The sequence below is a fragment of the Thalassophryne amazonica genome, chromosome 9, assembly GCF_902500255.1.
Source record: "Thalassophryne amazonica chromosome 9, fThaAma1.1, whole genome shotgun sequence".
Lineage (NCBI taxonomy): Eukaryota > Metazoa > Chordata > Actinopteri > Batrachoidiformes > Batrachoididae > Thalassophryne > Thalassophryne amazonica.
In genome coordinates this window covers 84,119,856-84,129,962 of record NC_047111.1, presented here as the reverse complement: position 1 = coordinate 84,129,962, position 10,107 = coordinate 84,119,856, and positions in this window count along the sequence as shown.

Here is a 10,107-nt window from a genome sequence, read left to right as displayed (position 1 = left end):
TTCTACTTTTAAGATTTCTGTAATTACAGTGGAGGTAAGTCAAAGCAAATCAGTTTTAGCTTATTAGTAAGTTCTTTTGGCTTCTTTCTTTTTACTTGGGGTCATCATAGTAGTTCCATTATATATCTGTATGTTGATTTGACACAACTTTTATGCCGGATGCCCCTTCCTGATGAAACTCCACATTACATGAAGAATATGGGCACTGGGTGTCTTTTGCTCTGAAACACATGACCCCAATTTTTAGTTTTAGATTTACTATTCAGTTATATTGGCTTCATCTTTATGTTCAGTCACTTTTAGATTGTTAGCGTTTCAGTTAAATTTATGTATTAGCTTTATTTTCAGCTGAAATTACAGTAAGTTTAGGTAGTTTTATATTCACTTTTTAAGTTAGATTTATATGGATATTTTCATATTCAATTAGTTATAGACTCAGCTTTATATTGTGTTACCTATACATTCAGCTAGTGCAATGTTAACTTTATATTCAGCTAGTTTTAGATTTTGTTATCTTTTCATTTAACTTCATATTGTGTTCACTTTATATTCAGTACCTTTTATGTTCAGTTAACTTTATATTCATGTAGCAGTAGCTTGTCAGATAGCTTTTCAGACCCTCCAGAAATTTGCAATGGCAGGATTTCAGCAATTAATTAAACAAAGAATTCAACCAATACACATGTACTTATCAAGAGTAATAGATGATATATCACTCTATATTTATATATAGAAAGAGAAATACTGATGTCTTGATTGAATTATTTGTTGAATTAATAATTGAAATCATCTTCTTTATGTTTGCTACATATACCATACATCTTATGTTCAGCTAAGCTTATATTCAGCTAGAATTGAGTGTTTTAATTATTTTTAGATTGTGGTAGGTTTATATTTGGTAAGATATCTGTTCAATTAACTTTGTAATGTAACTTTGTTTTAGCATCATTTCGCTATTCAGGTAGCTTCATGTTGTTTTAGCTTTATAGTCGGTAAGTAATTAACTTTATACTCAGCTAGTTAGCTTGTGAGTGAGCTTTATATTATGTTGCTTAATATGTCATATGTTTTATGTTCAGCTAACGCTACATTCAGTTAGATATTAGTGTCTTAATTATTTTTACAGTGCATCCAGAAAGTATTCACAGCACTTACCTTTTTTGACATTTTGTTATGTTACAGCCTTATTACAAAATGGAGTAAATCTATTTTTCTCCTCAAAATTTTACACACAACACCCCATAATGACAACATACATTTTTTTTCAAATTTATTAAAAATTAAAAATGAAGAAATCTCATGTACATAAGTATTGACACCCTTTACTCAATGCGTTGTTGATGCACCTTTTGCAGCAATTACAGCCTCAAGTCTTCTTGAATATGATGCCACAAGCTTGGTGCACCGATCTTTTGGCAATTTTGCTCATTCCTCTTTGCAGTCACCTCTCAAGCTCCATCAGATTGGACGGGGAGGGTCGATGCACAGCCATTTTCAGACCTCTCCACATAAGTTAAATCAGATTCAGGTCTGGACTCTGGTTGGGTCACTCAAGGACATTCACAGAGTTGTCCTGAAGCCACTCTTTTAATATCTTGGCTGTGGGTTTAGTGTCATTGTCCTGCTGAAAGATAAACTGTCACCCCAGTCTGAGGTCAGGAGTGCTGTGGAGCAGGTTTTCATCCAGGATGTCTCTGTACATTGCTGCATTCATCTTTCCCTCAATCCTGACTAGTCTACCAGTTCCTGCTGCTGAAAATCATCCCCACAGCATGATGCTGCTGCCACCACCATGCTTTACTGTAGGGATGGTGCCTGGTTTTCTCCAAACATGATGCCTGGCATTCACACCAAAGAGTTCAATCTTTGTTTCATCAAACCAGAGAATTTTGTTTCTCATGGTCTCAGAGTCCTTCAGGTGCCTTTTGGCAAACTCCGGGTGGGCTGCCATGTGCCTTTTACTAATGAGTGGCTTCAGTCTGGCCACTCTACCATACAGGCCTGATTGGGGGATTGCTGCAAAGATGGTTGTCTTTCTGGAAGGTTCTCCTCTTCCCACAGAGGAATGCTGGAGCTCTGACAGAGTGACCATCAGGTTCTTGGTCACCTTTCTGACTATGGTCATTCTCCTCCGATTTCACTTTAAACCGGTGGCCAGCTCCAGGGAGAGTCCTGGTGGATCAGAACTTCTTCCATTTATGGATGATGGCAGTCACTGTGCTCACTGGGACCTTCAAAGCAGCAGAAATGTTTCTGTACTCTTTCCCAGATTTGTGCCTGGACACAATCCTGTCTCTGGGGTCTACAGACCATTCCTTTGACTTCATGTTTGGTTTGTGCTCTGACATGCACTGTCAACTGTGGAACCTTATATGTAGAAAGGTGTGTGCCTTTCCACATCATGTCCAATCAATTGAATTTACTCCAGGTGGACTCCAATTAAGCTGTAGAAACATCTCAAGGATGATCAGTGGAAACAGGATGCACCTGAGCTCAGTTTTGAGTTTCATAGCAAAGGCTGTAAATATGTATGTACATGTGATTTATTAGTTTTTTTTATTTTTACGAAACTTGCAAAAATCTAAAACAACAACAAACTTTTTCATATTGGGATTTCTTCTTCACACTATAGTCAGAATGAACTTAGTAACAGGCTAATAGCTTGGCATCAAAGTCACCCCGCAATGTGATGTGACTGTGGACACATATTTGATGTTTGAACTATATTTTGTTGAGCCACAGTGACATTTCAAGATAGTGTATCTATAAATACACTTTGACTCATCAACAGTCCTTTCCAGACATCCATGAATTTTTATTATCTTAAAAGGAATTGGGTGAGGAAATGATTCATGCTGAGTGTAACTCATGAGCATCTGAGTCAATGACCAGTTTGTTTTAACATCCTCACCGCAAGTGAGAGTGCAACTGAGTCATCACAGACAGACACAATAGTACAGGAAACCACATGCTGTCATCACACTTCAGGGCCTTGGGCATGTGTGTGCACAGACACAAACACACTTGCACACCCACACAGCAAGACTTGCTTGTAGAAATTGAGGAATTTTGATGTGTCATTATGGTTCTTCTGAATCACGTCTCAAATGCTGCTGGAAAGACACACCCGAGAAGGTTGCCTGAATTAATGGTCTCTGGGTGAACTTCTCTTTAAGTGTTCCTGTTGATGTCAGTGTTGCTGCTCTTGTGTATTGTGTTAAGGAGGTCCTTATAGTGTTGACAGTGAAAGACCTGTTTCAGAAGATGACTGTTATCCATTTGGAGAAGGTGTCCTGCCCAACAAAGATTGTTTTTGTTGATGATCACTGGTGAATTTGGGGCCCTTTAGTGCTGTAAATATTGCCCAAACTAATCTTCAAGATGTTACCAAGACAGTATTGATGGAGGCCTGCCAGGTGGTTAAGGTACATGTTGGAGGTGATCCATAAACAACCCCAATTACAGTGAACTTGGGACATTGTGTAAAATGTAAATAAAAACAGAATACAGTGATTTGCAAATCCTCTTCAACTATATTCAATTGAATACACCACAAAGAACAAACTTTATTGTTTTTGTGCAAATATTTCTTTCCCATTCTTGCTTGATGTACGACTTCAGCTGTTCAACAGTCCAGGTCTCCGTTGTTGTATTTTGTGCTTCATAATGCGCCACACATTTTCAATGGGCGACAGGTCTGGACTGCAGGTAGGCCAGTCTAGTACCCGCACTCTTTTACTATGAAGCCACACTGTTGTAACATGTGCAGAATGTGGCTTGGTATTGTCTTGCTGAAATAAGTAGGGATGCCCCTGAAAAAGACATTGCTTGGATGGCAACCTGGATGTACCTTTCAGCATTGATGGTGCCATCACAGATGTGTAAACTGCCCATGCCATGGGCACTAACACACCCCCACACGATCACAGATGCTGGCTTTTGAACTTTGCACTGGTAACAATCTGGATGGTCTTTTTCCTCTTTTGTCCGGAGGACACAATGTCCATGATTTCCAAAAACAATTTGAAATGTGGACTCATCAGACCACAGCAAACTTTTCCACTTTGCGTCTGTCCATTTGAAATGAGCTCGGGCCCAAAGAAGGCGGCGGCTTTTCTGGATGTTGTTGATGTACAGTAGTGTTCAGAATAATAGTAGTGCTATGTGACTAAAAAGATTCAAAATGGATAGAAGAATAACCAGAATGGCAAAGCCTCACCCATTGATCAGCTCCAGGATGATCAAAGACAGTCTGGAGTTACCTGTAAGTGCAGTGACAGTTAGAAGACACCTGTGTGAAGCTAATTTATTTGCAAGAATCCCCCGCAAAGTCCCTCTGTTAAATAAAAGACATGTGCAGAAGAGGTTACAATTTGCCAAAGAACACATCAACTGGCCTAAAGAGAAATTGAGGAATATTTTGTGGACTGATGAGTGTAAAATTGTTCTTTTTGGGTCCAAGGGCTGCAGACAGTTTGTGAGACAACCCCCACACTCTGAATTCAAGCCACAGTTCACAGTGAAGACAGTGAAGCATGGTGGTGCAAGCATCATTATATGGGCATGTTTCTCCTACTATGGTGTTGGGCCTATATATCGCATACCAGGTATCATGGATCAGTTTGGATATGTCAAAATACTTGAAGAGGTCATGTTGCCTTATGCTGAAGAGGACATGCACTTGAAATGGGTGTTTTAAGAAGACAATGACCCCAAGCACACTAGTAAACGAGCAAAATCTTAGTTCCAAACCACCAAAATTAATGCCTCGCAGATGTGAAGAAATCATGAAAAACTGTGGTTATACAACTAAATTCTAGTTTAGTGATTCACAGGGTTGCTAAAAAAGCAGTTTGAACATAATAGTTTTGAGTTTGTAGCGTCAACAGTAGATGCTAATATTATTGTGAACACCCCCTTTTCTACTTTTTTTTTACTAATAGCCCAATTTCATAGTCTTAAGAGTGTGCATATCATGAATGCTTGGTCTTGTTGGATTTGTGAGAATCTACTGGTACCTGGTTTCCCATGTGACAATAAGAAATATACTCAAAACCTGGATTAATCGTTTTAGTCATATAGCACTACTATTATTCTGAACACTACTGTATGGCTTTCGCTTTACATGGTAGAGTTTTAACTTGCACTTGTAGATGTAGCGACAAACTGTGTTAACTGACAATGGTTTTCTAAAGTGTTCCTGAGCCCATGTGGTAAGATTCTTTACACAATGATGTCGGGTTTTAATGCAGTACGGCCTGAAGGATCAAAGGTCACGGGCCTTCAATGTTGGTTTTCGGCCTTGCTGCTTACATGTAAAAAGTTCTCCAGATTCTCTGAATCTTCTGATTATATTACGGACTGTAGATGATGGAATCCCTAAATTCCTTGCTATTGAACATTGAGAAACATTTTTCTTAAGCTGTTGGACTATTTTTTTTCATGCAGTTGTTCACAAAGTGGTGATCCTCACCCCATCTTCGCATGTGAACATCTGAGGCTTTTGGGGATGCTCCTTTTTTACCCAGTCATGACAGTCACCTGTTTCCAATTAACCTGTTGACCTGTGGAATGTTCCAAACAGGTGTTCTCTGAGCTTTCATCAACTTTCCCAGTCTTTTGTTGCCACTATCCCAGCTTTTTTGAAATATGTTGCAGGCATTCATTTCAAAATGAGCAAATATTTGCACAAAAACAAAAAAGTTTATCAGTTTGAACATTAAATATCTTGTCTTTGTGGTATATTCAGTTGAATATAGGTTGAAGAGTATTTGCAAATCATTGTATTTTGTTTTTATTTACACTTCACACAACATCCCAACTTCATTGGAATTGGGGTTGTGTGTACGTGTGTGTGTGTGTGTATATACGAGGTCTGTTAGAAAACTATCCAACCTTTTTATTTTTTGCAAAAACTATATGGATTTGAATCATGTGCACTTGCATCAGCCAAGCTTGAACCTTTGTGCGCATGCGTGAGTTTTTTCACGCCTGTGGGTTACGTCATTCACCTGTGAGCAGGCTTTGAGTGAGCAGTGGTCCACCCCCCTTGTCAGATTTTTATTGTGAGGAAAATGTCTGAACGATTTGGAGCTTTGCTGCATCAAATTTTTCCAGAAACTGTGAGAGACAGCCAGGTGGAAACCATTCGGAAGATTCAGACTGCTTTCAGGGACGATTCTAGGGGGATTACACAGATTAAGGAGTGTTACAACCGCTTTAAAGATGGCGCACAATGGTGGAGGGCGCGCCGCGCTCTGAGTGGCGATCGACAGGCTGAAACGACCAGATCACTTCCAAACTGAATGCTGTGTTGATCCGGGACGTCGTCTGACTACTATAGAAATGGCAGAAGAGGTGGACATACCACTTTTTCGGCACGTATTTCAGTTTAATTAGTTCATGGATTTTAGTTTATGGATCAATTACTGCAGGAAATCTTGATCACAAACCCTGTCACTGCAAAAATGTTTTAAATTTTTTTGGCCACAGGGGGTCACAGCCAGTGCGGTGCGGAGGTGATCCGAGCAGCTCTCGCTTCTGGTGTGGCGTGCTCATCCCCGCTGGGTGTGTCCCACTTCGGGGACAGTGTCAGGTGAGGAGTTTGACTGGGATGGTCCACCTGTAAAACTCAGAGAGGCAGAAACCTCACACTCCGGTAAACGGCTCAATAATCTTAAGAGAATGTTGTAGAAAAACAAACAACACTACTTTCTACCCTCAGGAAGGTAGTTAACGAGCTACAACCTTATTTTTTATTCATATGAGCTGTCCTTTGCGCTAAAAAAAAAATATTCACCTGAATGAGCAAGCGGTGGAAAAACGGAAGCTTAGGGACCGTCTACAAAGTGTAAAAACAAGACATCAGAAAAATATTCAATAAATTCAGGTGTGTTGTCACCATATTTACTGAACACATCATTGGTCTTGTGCTGGTTATACTACAGTATCACTGGGTCCCATTGATGAAGAATCCTGTTTTTGTTTGTGTTAATGGAGAGCTGCAGTTTTCTTGCATGCAAAGTCAAATGTATGGAGCATAGACTGAAGGTCAAATGTATGGAGCATAGACTGAAGGTCAAATGTATCAATCAATCAATCAATCAATTTTTTTTTTATATAGCGCCAAATCACAACAAACAGTTGCCCCAAGGCGCTTTATATTGTAAGGCAAGGCCATACAATAATGATGTAAAACCCCAACGGTCAAAACGACCCCCTGTGAGCAAGCACTTGGCTACAGTGGGAAGGAAAAACTCCCTTTTAACAGGAAGAAACCTCCAGCAGAACCAGGCTCAGGGAGGGGCAGTCTTCTGCTGGGACTGGTTGGGGCTGAGGGAGAGAACCAGGAAAAAGACATGCTGTGGAGGGGAGCAGAGATCGATCACTAATGATTAAATGCAGAGTGGTGCATACAGAGCAAAAAGAGAAAGAAACAGTGCATCATGGGAACCCCCCAGCAGTCTACGTCTATAGCAGCATAACTAAGGGATGGTTCAGGGTCACCTGATCCAGCCCTAACTATAAGCTTTAGCAAAAAGGAAAGTTTTAAGCCTAATCTTAAAAGTAGAGAGGGTGTCTGTCTCCCTGATCTGAATTGGGAGCTGGTTCCACAGGAGAGGAGCCTGAAAGCTGAAGGCTCTGCCTCCCATTCTACTCTTACAAACCCTAGGAACTACAAGTAAGCCTGCAGTCTGAGAGCGAAGCGCTCTATTGGGGTGATATGGTACTACGAGGTCCCTAAGATAAGATGGGACCTGATTATTCAAAACCTTATAAGTAAGAAGAAGAATTTTAAATTCTATTCTAGAATTAACAGGAAGCCAATGAAGAGAGGCCAATATGGGTGAGATATGCTCTCTCCTTCTAGTCCCCGTCAGCACTCTAGCTGCAGCATTTTGAATTAACTGAAGGCTTTTTAGGGAACTTTTAGGACAACCTGATAATAATGAATTACAATAGTCCAGCCTAGAGGAAATAAATGCATGAATTAGTTTTCAGCATCACTCTGAGACAAGACCTTTCTGATTTTAGAGATATTGCGTAAATGCAAAAAAGCAGTCCTACATATTTGTTTAATATGCGCTTTGAATGACATATCCTGATCAAAAATGACTCCAAGATTTCTCACAGTATTACTAGAGGTCAGGGTAATGCCATCCAGAGTAAGGATCTGGTTAGACACCATGTTTCTAAGATTTGTGGGGCCAAGTACAATAACTTCAGTTTTATCTGAGTTTAAAAGCAGGAAATTAGAGGTCATCCATGTCTTTATGTCTGTAAGACAATCCTGCAGTTTAGCTAATTGGTGTGTGTCCTCTGGCTTCATGGATAGATAAAGCTGGGTATCATCTGCGTAACAATGAAAATTTAAGCAATACCGTCTAATAATACTGCCTAAGGGAAGCATATATAAAGTGAATAAAATTGGTCCTAGCACAGAACCTTGTGGAACTCCATAATTAACTTTAGTCTGTGAAGAAGATTCCCCATTTACATGAACAAATTGTAATCTATTAGACAAATATGATTCAAACCACCGCAGCGCAGTGCCTTTAATACCTATGGCATGCTCTAATCTCTGTAATAAAATTTTATGGTCAACAGTATCAAAAGCAGCACTGAGGTCTAACAGAACAAGCACAGAGATGAGTCCACTGTCCGAGGCCATAAGAAGATCATTTGTAACCTTCACTAATGCTGTTTCTGTACTATGATGAATTCTAAAACCTGACTGAAACTCTTCAAATAGACCATTCCTCTGCAGATGATCAGTTAGCTGTTTTACAACTACCCTTTCAAGAATTTTTGAGAGAAAAGGAAGGTTGGAGATTGGCCTATAATTAGCTAAGATAGCTGGGTCAAGTGATGGCTTTTTAAGTAATGGTTTAATTACTGCCACCTTAAAAGCCTGTGGTACATAGCCAACTAACAAAGATAGATTGATCATATTTAAGATCGAAGCATTAAATAATGGTAGGGCTTCCTTGAGCAGCCTGGTAGGAATGGGGTCTAATAAACATGTTGATGGTTTGGATGAAGTAACTAATGAAAATAACTCAGACAGAACAATCGGAGAGAAAGAGTCTAACCAAATACCGGCATCACTGAAAGCAGCCAAAGATAACGATACGTCTTTGGGATGGTTATGAGTAATTTTTTCTCTAATAGTTAAAATTTTGTTAGCAAAGAAAGTCATGAACTCATTACTAGTTAAAGATAATGGAATACTCAGCTCAATAGAGCTCTGACTCTTTGTCAGCCTGGCTACAGTGCTGAAAAGAAACCTGGGGTTGTTCTTATTTTCTTCAATTAGTGATGAGTAGAAAGATGTCCTAGCTTTACGGAGGGCTTTTTTATAGAGCAACAGACTCTTTTCCAGGCTAAGTGAAGATCTTCTAATTAGTGAGACGCATTTCCTCTCCAACTTACGGGTTATCGCTTTAAGCTACGAGTTTGAGAGTTAGACCCTGGAGTCAGACACTTCTGATTTAAAGCTCTCTTTTCAGAGGAGCTACAGCATCCAAAGTTGTCTTCAATGAGGATGTAAAACTATTGACGAGATACTCTATCTCCCTTACAGAGTTTAGGTAGCTACTCTGCACTGTGTTGTTATATGGCATTAGAGAACATAAAGAGGAATCATATCCTTAAACCTAGTTACAGCGCTTTCTGAAAGACTTCTAGTGTAATGAAACTTATTCCCTACTGCTGGGTAGTCCATCAGAGTAAATGTAAATGTTATTAAAAAATGATCAGACAGAAGGGAGTTTTCAGGGAATACTGTTAGTCTTCTATTTCCATACCATAAGTCAGAACAAGATCTAAGATATGATTAAAGTGGTGGGTGGACTCATTTACTTTTTGAGCAAAGCCAATAGAGTCTAATAATAGATTAAATGCAGTGTTGAGGCTGTCATTCTCAGCATCTGTGTGGATGTTAAAATCGCCCACTATAATTATCTTATCTGAGCTAAGCACTAAGTCAGACAAAAGGTCTGAAATTCACAGAGAAACTCACAGTAACGACCAGGTGGACGATAGATAATAACAAATAAAACTGGTTTTGTGGACTTCCATTTGGATGGACAAGACTAAGAGACAAGC